The sequence below is a fragment of the Pinus tabuliformis genome, chromosome 1_2 (assembly GCF_031772625.1).
Source record: "Pinus tabuliformis cultivar Carrire ecotype Pingquan chromosome 1_2, CPIR1, whole genome shotgun sequence".
Taxonomy (NCBI): Eukaryota; Viridiplantae; Streptophyta; class Pinopsida; order Pinales; family Pinaceae; genus Pinus; species Pinus tabuliformis.
This window is the reverse complement of record NC_142298.1, coordinates 49,870,189-49,880,821: the sequence shown is the minus strand read 5'-3', so window position 1 is coordinate 49,880,821 and position 10,633 is coordinate 49,870,189. Positions and strand designations below refer to the sequence as shown.

The 10,633-nt window shown below is 34.1% G+C and overlaps 1 pseudogene; it reads right to left on the bottom strand.

Annotated features, from left to right (window-relative positions):
• Positions 1–8,494: 8,494 nt before the first annotated feature.
• LOC149204360 (uncharacterized) lies at positions 8,495–10,330 on the bottom strand (annotated as a pseudogene).
• Between the last annotated feature and the right edge of the window lie 303 nt (positions 10,331–10,633).

Genomic DNA, 10,633 nt, shown 5'->3' with positions numbered 1-10,633 from the left:
CACTTTTTCAGTTGGGGGTAATGATTTTGAAAGTTTGATCAGTTTAGGATTTTCATCGGTGCTTATATTACATTCCTCTATATCAAACCTTAAAGGTTCCATTTTAGGTTTCATAGGAACATCATTTGAATCAAGTAAATCTTCCATAGGGGTTAATCCCTTTGGTAAGAAGATATCCTTGAGAATAATTATTTCAGTTTCTTCACTGATCATTTCATCAATCTCCATTTGCTCTAAGTTATATACATCTGATTTGGTAAATTTAGTTGGGTTGAGTCTATCTAGTTCATCACCTTCTATCTCATTTATTTCTATCTTATCCTTAGTGTCAAGATCTATTGATGTATCAGTATCTATATTGTTATTTACAAACTCTTCTTCTGAAATTAAAAAGTTATTTATCTGTTTATCATTAGAAAATATTTGCCAATTCTTCAAATTGTCTGGAATTGCAGGTCTGTGCCTAACTTCAGCAGTGTACTGATGGTTAGGTTGGAAGGGTAATTTGCAGGTGCTGGCAAACATTGCTAAACTATGGGCTTGCATGTTATGTTTTCTAGGGATTACTGCAAGCTTTGTTTCTAGGAAAGTGTTAAGTATTTCTACGATAGTTTCCCTATAACAACTTAATCTAGGGTCCTTAGTCATATATACAACATCAATCTGTTTTACAATTAGTTCAGAGTCTCCCATGACAGAAACTATTTTAGCTCCTAGATTCCTAACTAACTTAAGACCTAAAATTAATGCTTCATACTCGGCTATATTATTGGTACATTTAAAATTCAATCTATATGCATGGCCTTCTGAGTAATTATTTTCCAAATTATATATCCACACTCCTGCTCCTGCTCCTAACCTATTGACTGATCCATCAAATTCTAAATGCCATAATATCTCATGATCATAATTTACACTATCTAGTGCAACAAACTTTTCATCATTTACAACAATTTGACCTTCTTGTTCATTGAACAGTTCTGTGGTTTGGTTAGTTTCATTTTGTGTAGAAACTGCAATTTCTTTTGGTTCTGCATTAGTATTGTTTAAAAGTTTTTTTTTTTTGTGTTTGATCAACATTATACAAGATAAAAGAATCAATATCTAAGTGTATGGAGTAGATGGGAAAGTTTTAAGGCCAATCCTGGCTACTTACCATATATTTCATTAAGTTTTCTTGGTATAGTTTCTTAGGTTGTCCAAAAACAAAGATTGTTGCATATGACATATCTAGTTGTAAAGATCCCTCAAGTTTGGCTCCCAATGATCTGGATAACAGCATGCCATACTTTGGTGGGATGTCAGCAACTACAATATCCATAAGGATGCTTTTAGCAGGATATTGGACTAAAGTGACACACAGGTCTTTAATCAATCCTAGACACTTTACCTGACTGGAGTCAAATGAGAATAAGTCTTTGTAAGACCTTGTAATGTCTAGGTTCAATTTCTCCATTACTGATTTGGGCATTAAATTGTGGGAGGCCCCAGAATACAACATTGCATTGTGTAGAATTTTATCATGGATACTAAGGCTAATGTAAAAAGGTGGAACTCCTCCTTCTAATGGTTTTCCATTAACATATGGACCAAATATGAGTTCTGGTTGGTCATCAAACAAGTTAACTGAATCCTCATTTTCAGCAATGTTTAAGGTCTGGTTTATCTGTGATTTATAAGTTTCATTCTTGATTAGTTATGTTAAAGGAACTGAAATCTTTAGCTTTGCTATCTCTGTTCCCAAATTGAATGGCAAAGAGACTTTTTCTGTTTGAAGGTTTTGAATTTTCGCAGCAGGGATTTGAGTAGGCTTGTCTTCTTTTTCTTTATTGGGGATCTCCTTATGTGGATTTTCAAATCTAATGTTTTGAGCTTTGTCCACTGTTTCCTTAGGTGTAATTGAAGTGGATGTTTGATGAGCAGAAGGTTGATCAGAGGTTGTGTCTACAATTGTGGGGATAGAAGGATTTGGGTTCTGCCTAGGGAGAATTTGGAGGATTTTTGAAACAGGGGCTTATTTTATTTTCTTGGGTTGATTTTGTACTGTTTTCTTAGTTTGGTCAGGAACATCAGCATTCTTTTTGCTTCTTAGATTATATTGTTTATGAACTTCGAAGATGGTAGAGTCATATCCTTGTTTGTAATCAAAGGATTCCCAGGACTGTACCTGTAATTGCTGCAACATATACATTTCCTGCTCATCTTGGGTTAGAAAAACAATGTCCTCATCATTTATTCCCATTAGGTTAATTTGTGTATCTTGCTGTGGATCTTCTGGATGGGATGTCTCTGCAAAATTTTCTTGAAAAGGAGGCCTTATGTTTTGATCTGGTCCATTTTTCCCAATGTTTTGGTTGTTTCTGAAATTTGGGTGTCTAATTGGAGGTGCTTGTTGGTTATTCCATTGGGGTTTCCTTTCCATGCTCCCTATTCTATCCATTGGTCTTTCCATAATTTTGGATAAATTATCTATTTTAATGTCAGATGGTGAAGTTTCATCATTTGCAGTTCCTCTCCTTTCATTTCTAACTCTAGCCCTTTTAGCTAAGAAATTAGCTTCTACACTAACAGCTACACTTTGCATTTCTTCTAATGTTTGGGGGTTTCTTTCCCTAATTTGGTATGCCATATCTGTGTCAAAACCATCAGGGAACTTAATTAACGCTAAGTCAGGTGGGGGTCAAAGGTAAATTGGGATTGCATTATATATATTACTGAATCTAGTGTAGTAATCTTGAACAGTTTCATTAGGTCCTCTTCTAATATTCTCATATTTTGAAAGGATTTGTAAGGGATTCTTTTTCTTTTCCCACCTATCAATAAATAATATTTGAAAATTTGCTAGGTCTGCAATGTGGTTCGCAGGAAAGGCTTTAAACCACTTCATGACATCACCATCCAAAGTTTGGGCAAAGAGTCTCATCTGGACATTGGCTCCATCTATTTCATGTAGTTCAAAAAAGTCAGACATCTTGTTCACATGCTGCTGGGCTGTGTACTGACCAGTAGCATCAAACAGTAAAATCTTACTCTAATAATCTACAGGCATAGCATGAAGTTGGGCAGGTAAAACAAGAGGAGCATATTTGTTTGCCATTGCTGTAAGTTGGGAGGGGCTAAGATGTGGGGTTGAGGTACTTGGAGATGATGCAGTAGTGGATGAAGAACCAGGACTAGTAGGTGATGAATGAGTAATGATAGGTTGGTGAGGGAGTGAAGGTATAAATGGTGGTGAAGAATGGACTTCAAAAGGTATTATTGTTGAAGTTGAAGGGAATAATGGTGAACTCAAAGTAGTGGACAATTGTTCAGAAAGCTCAAGGGTAGTGGTAGTATTAATGGATGATTGTGGAGATTTCAGAATGTACTCATCAATTGATTTGTTGGCCTGTTGAACTTCAAGGTCTGCAATAAAATCAGGATCTAGAACAGTTTCATCGATTGCACTTTTAGATTTTGTTCTAAATAATGAAAGATCAAATAGCACATAAAAGGGAAGTTCTTCTAAAAATAATCACTCATCAAGATATGAATTAGCTTTAGCTAATGGTATTTGGCTAACTGAACTTTATTCTTTTTTATATTTTCTTGAAATCAGGTTGGGATTATCAACTACTGGGGCAGAGTTTGGATCTGGATTAGCCCTAGTAAAATGAGTCTTCCTAGAAGCCATAATTTCAAAATTTTTAATTGTTTTTGTGAGATTTTTTCAAAATAACTTCTAACAAATGAATTTAAGAGGCTCAAAATATAGAATTAGAATTTTCTTAAAGCTTTATTAGGACTGAGGAGTTGCTGGTTCCCCAGTGGAGTCACCATTATGTTATCACTCATAATTTTCTCTAGAAGTTATTAGAAGAAAGAAAATGATCGAGGTAACCACAAACCAACTTTTAGGCATAGGCTCTAGCCAACCTATACTCAGAGAGGGCTCTCTTTGTATGATTTAGCTTTGTTTGCTGGGATTTCAGGCTAGTTATGACTGTTCAGGGGGTTTTTGATTTGTACTGAAGATTGGGTGGTGGGATCCTTTAAGCAGATGGATAGAATGATGTCTTTAGACCTTTGGGCTATGGAATCAACAGAAGGGCAGCAAAACTGGATCAACTCACTAAAGGGAATGTTCAAAGGGCAAGATAACAGAGTAGAGTGCAGGTCTTTGGGCCAGAGAGGTGAAATGGTTTGAGTCAGGGTGAGAGAGAAATTAAGAATTCTCAGATTGGGACTTAAACGAGGAACAAAGGGTAATCAGAAACAAATGGAAATTAAAAATCCTTTGCTATAGATTATAAAGAGACAACCTAAACTAAGTAGCAATTAAGAATTCCTTAACTTAGATATCAGTAGAAAACATTTATATGCCTAACTGTTAAAACATAGTGTAATTAAACAAATTCTGAGATAATATTCCAGTTATAGGATCCAGATTATGAAATACATTATATATTGTGGAAAAAATTTAAGAAAGATAATAACAACGTGAGAAAATGCTTGTCTGCACTTCGCTCAACACATGAATCCTCTGAAATATCTTGTCTTTATTCATCAATCTAGCTTGTTGGCTCAGTCAATGATCCAATAGCTTTACAGCCTATTGATCGAGAAGTCTATAGAAATGTCTAAGAATCCACACTACATACTTCGAATAGTGAAGTATTTATACAAAAGTTTTCTTACAAAATATCCCAAACTAACTTGAGATTTAATCTAGGAAATAAAAATATCTCCTGGACAGAAGATATAGATAGCTATTGAACTACTTTCATGCTGTCCTATTTATTGTGGTACTGCTGGCCTTTATGGTTTGGTTTTAGCCCTTTATGCTCTTTTCTGTTTGGATCTTTCACGTTGGAGGCTTCATTTACTTCAGGATTTCATCTGATACTATTTTACTTTGATGACCTTCAATATCCTTTACTGTGTTTTTTCTTTTACTATACATTTTAACCTTTTACTGTGTATTTCAACAGTAAATTATTTTATTTTTCCCATGTATCAACATCTGGTAATGGACATTGATCAACTTTCTATATCTTTGATCTGTTTGTCTTCTAACTGTATACTCTATCTGGTTCCTATGTTTTGACAGTCAATGTCTCTGTGTGAATGTTTTCTTCTATGTTTTGTGTATAATTGTCTTCTTCTTCTTAATATAGGCTTTTGAATAAATTTCCTTCCGAGTCTTGGAGTAAACAAGTTTTGTGACTAGTATCAAAACTGTTTATCCAAGCTCTGGTCTTCTGCTAATTACTTGCAAAATACAACAATCTGTTAATAAAACACAGGTCGGCAGGAAAGGCAATTGATGGCTTTTTTGCACAGGGATGTCTGGGGAAGGAGTCATGGCAATGTTTTGAAAGCAATCAGAGGTCGAATTGTGTTGCAGAGTGTAATGTCCCTTAATAATAAATAATAAATAATATAATATAATATTAAAATACAAGAAAATAAATAATAAACAATAAATAAAGAAATAGTAATAGTAAATAAATAATAAATAATAATAAAATAATAAATAACTAATACTAAATCTCTAAATAATAAAACAAGAAAGCAGTAAAAATCAATAAAGCTATCAAAAAGTAAAAACAAAAGAAACAAAACAAGAAAGCAATAAAGTTTCATGTGGACACATGGAGTGTGTGCATGTGGTTCCCCTTCCAATGTTTTCTCTATTTAATAGATGGTGAGAGGCATTCATCATTGCATGATTCCATCATCCATTCTCTTGGGAGAATAGTGTTATGAGACAAAGGATCCCTGGCAGTAGTACGTTGATTAAGGGCTCGGGGGTGGCCAGTTGTAGCAGGATTTTGTGCAACTGAGCCTATGGTTGGGTGGAGAGTCATCCCCAGGACTTTGTTGCAGTTAGTAAAAGAATTCAACTAGCATTCAACTAGCGTTCCCCAGGTAAGTTGTCTCTACTCGTATATTTTTGAAATTTAATGTTAATTAGTTGATAAATTACATGTTGATTATAAGTCATATGATTAATCTAATTAATTAAATGTTTTTATTTTGGGGCTGTTACATATGGTATCAGAGCAGGTTTCAACTCTGAGTGACCTCTAAGTGAAATTTTTGAGAAGAATACTAAATTATTTTTTTCCAATTATTTTGTTTATGATGATCAAGAAAAATTTAGTCAAAACTAAATTTGAGAGAAATAAATACAAATCTAACCATTGATTCACACAATTGGTCATCGCCACTGGCTTTTCAACCAAGCTCTGCATATATTTTTGGTTTTGGATTTTTGAGTGCTCTTTCCTTTCTTTTCTTTGATGCTTGCATTTTTTATTGTTGACCTTTATTTTGTTGAGACGAGAAAGACAGACGGACATCATATCTATGGAGGGCCGATCAGAAAGATTAGGTCGGCATGCTGAATATTATCATGGATGTAGTATGTTAAGTTTTTTTATTTGGTTTGAATCCTAAGATTTACTCATTTGATTTGAATGCAAGTCCTACTCTGTCTAATAATTGTTTTTTTCCTTCATTTGATTGGAATCCAGCCTTGCTCCGTCTATAATCTTTTTATTCAACAATAAGAAAATACCAAGAACGGAACAAAATGAAATAAAATTGCTTTGACAGTTTTTTTTTCATTTCATTTGATTTAATCCAATTCTTGCTCCGTGTTTCCTTTTATTTACTGGTAAGAAAAATACCAAGAACAAAGCCGGATGATTTTTTTTTTACCGATAACGGGATTGAATGAAATAGCCACCATTAGGGTTTAATGACAGTTAAATTATTTTGATCTTTCCGCACAACATTTTGGGTTTATTCTTTAGAAAATTGCATAGCTTAGTAGAATAGATAATAGCTCTGCTGACATACTTTATTTGTTCTTCGCTCACAATATTTGGGATTTATTTTTTTTGGAGGAGAATAACTCTATTCAACAGGGAAAACTATGTTCTGGACGCAACCATGTTTTTTTTAATTGTATCCGGTGGGTTGGTTGCTGGCTTTGTTTAGAGATCGTAGCTTATTTGGTGTTTTTCGTAACTTTGGAATTTATATTTGGAAAAATGCACAGATCAACATAGCAGGAAATTTTTTGTACTGGTCATTTATTAATAACTATTTAATAGCAATTAAGGTCAAGTTATTTTTGTAATGCATCCATTGATTTTTTTAATTGCATTGGGTGGATTGCTTTCCAGCTTAAGTGTTTTTGTTGTTTTTGAATTCTAAATAACAAAATTGCAATGAAGTAAAGTGCTGTCATAGTCTCGTTGCAAGTAGGATGCATATAAGTTGTTGAAGGTATTGATTCTTGTCATTTCAAAAATGTATTGTTTTTTTTATCTATTCGTTAATTATCTGCATAACGATACACATTCATTTTTGATATATTTGATAGATTTTTGCTGATTGTTAAAAGAATATAATTTTCAGTTTTAATTCCTTCCACACCATTTCATCATTTAGCTAAAATCCATTTCATCAAGGTCATAGGGTTTCTAGGCATCCTTTCTTCTCCAATCCGTGAGAAAATTTTTGAGATACTGTTATCAAATTCGTAACCATTTCTGAGAGTATATTTGTCAAAGATTTGAGGCATCTAAAGGTTTAAAGTAAAGTTTTTTGGGGAGTTTTACATTCAAGTTGTCCAGTAGATTTGTATCTATTACCTCATTGATCTCTTGTAGCTTGAGAAAAAATTGTTGATCAGTCCATATTCAACAAGCTTCTTTAGTGTGAAGTGCTCTTTTTCTTTCTAAAGGGTCCCTCTCATTCTAATTCTAGTGATTCTTCATTGTATTGGGAAATTTGAAATCAAGGAGACAACTTCACTGTGTATTCAAACTCACTCATTGCAGAAATCCATCTTAATATGGGACTATTGAATTGGCAAATTGTAGGTTTCTCTGGCGGACATCTCCTCTTTCACTTAATTTTGATCTTGTATTCATACATCAATTGATCGTGAATTGGAAGAATTACTGATTTTGACGTTGCATGCTAACCGTTTGATGAAATGTGTTCTTGAAAACTTTGCATCTGCTCAACAGCTAGGCTCAAATTTGTAGGCTGGAATGCCCACTTTATATGTAGGTTTAGACTCAAATTTGTAAGCTGGAATGCCTATTTTCTGTGCCTAAAAGTTTATAGTTCCATAACTATGTGTCACAACAGTTTTTGAATTTCTTAGAGTATTTTAATAAATCTGAAGAATATGCCAGCTGTAGCATGAGTCTTGGTATGGGCATTAACATTGAAAAATCATAACAAATCCCTGGGCATATCTTCATTTGGATTATATTTGGACATTATTTCAGATTAGTGAAATCACCGTGACTATCCCATCAGGATGGATGCATACAGACTATTTGATAAAATGTATGAACGAAAATTTTTAGTTGCATGATGATTTTAGAGTTGATATAGAAAGTGGGGCTTTAAACCAACAACCCAACGACCATGCACAAGAAGATAGGCAATATGTGGTTTCAAGGGTTGGTTGTGATTAGTAAAAAGGTTAATGAATGGTTGAAATCATGACAAAACTAGAGGCAAAAAAAATGTCCTCATCAAAATAGCCTTTCTTAATAAACCCACTTAGTAATGTGTTATAGGTGTAGGTCCATGGATCACTGCCTTTTTCAATCATGTACTGAAATAACTTGCAAGCTATGTTTATCTTCCCTTGTTTTGAAAAGAAAGACATGTAAGTGTTAAACATATCATTGTTGAAATAATATATTCCTCTACCTTGTATTCTTCTTCCCTTGAATACCAAGAAGCTAGGATAAGCTTCAGAATTGCAATTTTTTTTTTTAAATATCTTGTTTAACAGCATAATTTGTAGTGCCTCTTGAAATGTAATAAGTGAATGTATTCTCATTGCTATTTTGCGAACCTTCTTTTGCATCAATACCGTTTATATTGCTAAGCGACATATCTGAAGAAAATCTGATAGAAAACTCTCTTCTGTTAGTCACCTCTTGATTATCCTCATCTGTTGCTGTTCCAACACCTAAATCTTTGGGTGTACTGTTTTCAACAATATGATCGCTCATTTGTGTCTTGGTACCAAACATCTGATCAATAGGAAGGAAATTTTCATTTTCTTTCTTCTTGTCTTTTGGCACAAATTGCTGAGAATAAAGGCTATCAAAATTATTGTTATTATTTACAAATATTGAAGTTTGGTTTCTTGCTTCCTCTTTCCTAGTTTTCGTTATTTCCTCCATTTCAGCAGTCCATCTAACAATGTTAGGAATAACAGTGCTATCTCCTATGCGTTTCATAAGCTGATGTGCCCAATCTCGTTTGCAAGACTTACGAAGTGCAATCAACAGGGATGTTATTGTTACCATGTCAGGTACCAGGCCTCTAGATTCCATTTCCTCTAACAATCCTAGCGAGTCCTCAACTCTCCCCACCTTGCAGAAATACAAGATCATAATGCTATATGTGACAACATCTACACATTGTTTTTTCTTCTTCAAATCATCAAATAGCTTATAGGCAGCTGCTGCTCTGCTTTTTTTTACTGGGCCATCAATCAATATATTATAAGAACAAGAATTTGGTACCACGCCCTCCTGTACCATTTTTTCAAAAATTGGCATGCATCCGCTAAGTTCCCAACCTTGAACAGGCCATCAAGAAGAGCATTGTACACAATAAGCTCGGGATTGCAACCGTTATAAGCCATTTCTTTGAAAATTTTATGGGCTTCACTGATTTTATTAACTTTGCAAAATCCACGGATTAAAGTTCCATACGTGACTGCATTAGGATCTGGGTCGTCTTCCTTCATTCCTTCAAATATGTTCATTGCTTCATTCAACCTTCTTGCCTTGCATCGAACAACAATCAAACAATTGTATGTGCACAAATCCGGAGCACATCCTCTGTCTTTCATTTCTTCAAACAGTTTCTCAGCGACATCCACTTTCCCAACTATCCCAAAAGCATGAATACAGATATTATAACTCCAACTATCAAAATCACAACGCACAGTTCTCAAATCTAAAAAGGATTTCTCGAATTCCACCATCATATTCGCCTTCCTGAGAGCAACCAAAAGTCGATTCGATGCACTGGTATAGGGATGAATATTTGCTTTTAACATGGTATTAAATAAGGATAAGGCCATATGGACTTGGTCATTCTTAAGCAAAGCTACGAGAAGAGAATTATACAATTGAGGATTGATTTTATCCGAACCAAGCTCTTCCATGCTATCTAAAACCTCCAATGCCTTGTCACATTCGTAGGTTCGATTGCTCACATTGTTGTCACTGAATGTTCCTGTAATTAGCATTTGAAGTTCTATACTTTTGTTTCTTTCATCGCATATAGTCATTTTATTTCAAAGGGTTCAATTCTAGCATGTTGTGGTGGCTCAATAAAATCTTATCTGATCATTATCTACTCAGTGTACAATGGCTCAAATTGGAGTTTAATTATAAGGTGGACAAAAATTGGAGTTTAATAAGGGATGCTTGGAGCTGCCCTAGATTTGTCATTATAGTATGGGTTTATTATGGAAACTGTTAAGTTTTCTTTAATATCTTTAATATCCCTGTCTATTTTCTTTAATATGTTGTCTTTTGTTTTTGTGACTGTTGCATGTTCAAAATTTTGTTACTTTTTTAATTGGAAATGG